Source organism: Phytophthora infestans, genomic scaffold (genome assembly GCF_000142945.1).
Source record: "Phytophthora infestans T30-4 supercont1.33 genomic scaffold, whole genome shotgun sequence".
Lineage (NCBI taxonomy): Eukaryota > Oomycota > Peronosporomycetes > Peronosporales > Peronosporaceae > Phytophthora > Phytophthora infestans.
Window position 1 is genome coordinate 1154528 of NW_003303726.1, and position 4776 is coordinate 1159303.

Here is a 4776-nt window from a genome sequence, read left to right on the forward strand (position 1 = left end):
GAGGCCGTCTTTTAAAAAAGGCGTTCTGTACGACCCAAACATACACACAGCTCTCGAGCCTTGGCCAATATAAAAACTATATTGCCGCAAGTTGGACCCTTGCGCAAATATGGACAGCATTTTAGTACCAGGATTCTATCAGCATCAAGTGTCAATGGTGGATACAGATCTGCAGGATTGTCATTTCGTATTGTTACGAGCCGTCAACTAGAAGAAACATTGCCTTTTTGCACTACGGCTGTGACCAAGTGATCACCATTTCTAAAGCAGCAAATCAATCGCTTCTTAGCTTGCAAACAATCGGTGTCCTCACTGAGGGATAGATATACCCCTCGTAGGCCGAAGATGCGGTGAACCTTGGCGCGAACGCGGTCAGAGCTCGACCCTGGAGCATATGTCTCAGACTTGGTCGACACGTGAATAGGTCTCTAATATGCAGGCTACAATTAATGCACGTCTAGGAGAGCTTGAGTTGACGCTACCATCGGGAGGGCTTGTGGTCAGGAGCCGCTACACGTCACAAATGTACCAATGACCGTGGCCACTGATGGACAAGTTGAACATTAACGCTCACTGTCACAAGTAAATGCCTCAAGTGGCAGAACAAGATTCACCTCCTTCGCAATCTACCTTCTTAAGTTGCGTAAAGTGTTTTAATTTTTTTCAAGTGTTATCGCATGTTAGATAATACGTCAATCTCGCTTTACGAGATGTAGCGGTATCTCCGGTAACATCCGGATAACAATCGACGTCGACAGCGCTAGTGAATTTGCATCGGTGGGATACTTGTGCCAAACACCCAGCCTCGCAGGCGTTTTTGGTACCACCTTTCCGGATTAGCTGAAATTACTGTAAGACAATTTGAAAACTAATAGCAAAATATACCGATTTGCTGATAGGATTCTGATGGCGCGGTGGAGTTGCCCTAAGTACAAAACTTCATTTTTGTACTCAGACATATACAAAGTTTGATTGATTAGTTTTGGGAACATGAACGCATATTAAAAACCCATTTGGGGGTTGCCAGGTACGGAAATTGCATCTTCGTACTGAATTATGGACACAGTCAACATGCGTAAGGCATGAATCTACTTCGAGACGACGTCCAACCGGACAATTCTAACCGAAGCAGATAGATTGGGGGCGTTACAACGACAGTCCCAAAGAATTCGGGACGGCGCAGGTAGAGCCAATGTACTGTTAGCATGTTTAACGGTATCTGAAAACTAAATTTTTTAGAACAAAAAGTGCGCTTTAGAACAGATTTACGTACGTTTTATCCAGCGCCGTGTACTTGCCGTTGCAACATGGTCGCGCGATTGCACTCGCCGCGAGTAACTAAATGGGCGGTTTTCGTGGTGCTTGGACGCGTGTAGAAGGCAAAGTTGTCTAGCTACACGGTTCCAAGTTTCTTGAGCTCGGGAAGAGAGATCTCTGTTTGCAGTGTAGATCTGCAATCCAGTTCTTGTGCCGTGAAAAGTCACTAGATTATCGAAGGCAAGCACCTAATGAATTTCTCTCTTTCTGCACGAGTGTGTCAGAGACTGCGGAAGAATGGCAGCAATTTATGCTATGTCACCATACGCAATAAGGCGCAAGGGAACACCAAGTTCCCAGTGTTGGCAGATTTTCTGGCAAAGTAAACTCGCTTCTTGCTTCTATTGCCGGTGTTGAACGTCAGCACCAAATTGGAAAGCGGATCCACTGTGCTTCGAGGGGCCGATTCGGCACTGGGGAAGTCGAAGAACAGGTCGTTATTGTGGATAGCTCTGTCGTCACAAAGACGTCGATACCGTCCTAAAGACAGTCTTTGAGCAACTATTGGTATCGCGAAAGCAGAGCATTTAGAAGGTGACATCGCCAACAAACGAGAACACAGGAATTACCGACGACGATATCAGTGACCTATTGTGAGCTGTGCTGGGCCCTGAATGCTGCCTTGGCGTCTGTGGCAGCTCCTTCTCAAATTTACGATGCCTTTTCTGTTAATGGAGGCCACGAAGTAGCAAATAAATGTACAAGCTGCACGCAAGTAAATCGGGAACGTCGGATAGCAGTAGTAATAATAATAGTAGTATAGCTAGTATTTACTGTAGTACCAACGTCGATTGGTTTAAAACCAAAACAGGCGAAAACAAAAATATATAACCGGTTTTTAAACCGGATTGATTTTAAATTTACAAACCAACCCATTCATACTTTACAAGGGCATTTTGTGAATCAGTGTTGAAGAAGACGTTTAGTTTTACTTTTTTCATAAAATTCGCTTAACTAGCTCAGCCGCTCGGAAGTAGGACAAGAAGCCGGACGATTAGCTCACGTAGCATGAATGGGGGGGTATCGTTGGCATGCAAATTGCACGCAAAGACCAGGTAGTCGGTAGTGATTGATATGATGTAAGCTTATAATAACGGATATTAGTTGTGTATTTTGAAATGACGTATCGTTAGTTTCCCGTTAATGCTGGACACTTAACTCGCGTAACATGAATGGAAGAGGTAACCAGGTAATCGTCGGTGATTGATATAGTGGAAGCGTTTAATAACAGATACTAATTGTGTATTCGAAAAGACAGACCGTGAGTCCCTGGTTGGTGCTGGATGCTTAGCTCGCGTAGCATGAAATTATAGGGCCTTTAATAGCAGATGCATGCCACTGATTTCCTTTTCACTACCGGTATAGATTGGCCTTCCCTCAAATATTGTATAAATCCACGGAATTGAACATTTTCCTCCAATCCAATCATCTGATATTGTAAGTCATCTCGGGATAATATACGCCCCCAAATCGTATTAATTCAGCTGTAACTGACATTAGTTTAGTAGTACCGATACCGGTACCTGAATGTAGATTCCGTATTAGCAATTTTGCGCGATGTTGTTCACACTAGTTCCGATATGTTAGATTTCTTCTAGCGACTTCAAACGTTTGGCTGTGATCTGAACTACCACGAAACAGATCTAGCGGTGATATTTTATATGGAGATGGATTTTAATCTGGCGTTGTTTTCAGGGATGGCACTCGATCTATTGAAAAACGCTTACTTCTTATATGATCCATTAGTAAAACCTCGTACTGGAAGGATACTCTTTCTTCGGTCTTCATTAAACTTGGTAGACCTATCATATCTATTTTGTTGTTTCTTACATCACTATCACAGAAAAATGAGGTGGTGTTCACTTTCTAAACAAATTCGCATGTACCCAATGCACCACCTAATGCTAAAAGTTGATTGATTTACCTCTTATAAACAATATACGATAGGCATCAGAAAAAAAACAGTGGAATCCTGCCACGGGTAACATCAAAACCTAACGACCCAGAAATGTTGCGTGAAGGAATAGACCCTACAGAAAATAAACACGTGATTATTTTCTCGCAGCTATACTAGCCTCCAATATTTTTAAGCTACGGCGATTTTTTCGTTTGGAAGTGCATAAATTGTAATTTTTATTACGGCAGAACTTTGGCTCAAACGTTTATTGTATCATCTGTACCGGCATTCCATCAAAGTCAATGTAGTATTTATGTATTAGGTGCAAAACTATTTAGGTCACATGGTTATTTAGCGTTTTGCGCATAGAATCTCGAACTTCCCCGTGTGAAACACGGCATTAGTTTTTATTATATTCTATAATTGTGTCTATAATTTCGTTCTGATGCCACGTTTTATATTTAAGCTGCAATTATTAAATCTAGCACTGCATCCAATTAACACATTGACTCCGAACGGTACTCGTCAAAAACATGTAAGCGCATGTCGTAATATACGCCATTCATATGCTCTTGGTGTTTGTATTGACCATGTGTTTGCTATGGAGACTGGCATATAAGCTTTCAACAGGTTTCCAAGTCAATGTCGTAACTCATACGGCATTGAGAGGCAACAGAGGCCAAGCAATGTCGTATCTATTAACTAATCAATTCAACAGATGGCTTAGATGATGCAGTGTCAGGGCTTAAATTTCAGACAACACAAGGGAGAAGGTACATCAATTCAAGAAACGTTGCATTCAACCACACGAAACTAACCACTCATCACTTGATACGCAGCCTAAACTACCCACCGTTGCCATCATCATCATCGTCACCACTGTTTCCGCTGTCACTGCTTTAGTCACGGCGCAGCTGGAGCCCCCGCCTCAGTTTCTTGCGCTTCCCAGCACTTTGGCCTGGTCGACGCAGCACAACTCGCTTTCCTAAGTTGGGAGGAATCGCTTGGCCGGCCTAAACGACGTCGGGCCAGCTCTCAAAACAGGTTGGGACAACACCCTTGTAGTCTCGGCGAATACTGTTGCATAACCAGCACGTTGCACTGTCGATAGAGCAGCGCTCACAATAGTAAGACGTTGCAAACGACTTCCTTTGTCTGTACGGAGCGCGCAGACGTTACAAGATCGCTGACGGCGTTTTTGGACGCCGCTAACGGTGACCCAAACTTCAGACAACTGAACGCCATGGGTAAGTCGGACCAGAGCGCGCCTTCGCTTCTGGCTTGACAAAGGTGGTGTCGCCTCTATCCTCGCAAACCCAGAAATGGCTCGTTTATTACAAAATATTGAAAAGAACGCAGACGTAGAGACTGATCTGCTAGGCGTGCGTGTTGAAATCAGGAATGTGGACGGCATGCAGCGAATTGGGAAAATCTACGGCCTTCAGCTGTAGAAGCTGGTTTTGAAGAGCTGAAAACCACTCAGAGCGCCGCATAGCTACCGTTTGCTTCACCTTGGTCATCTCTTTGTGAGAGAGGTACGCGTTTATCAGCGCGAGATCAAG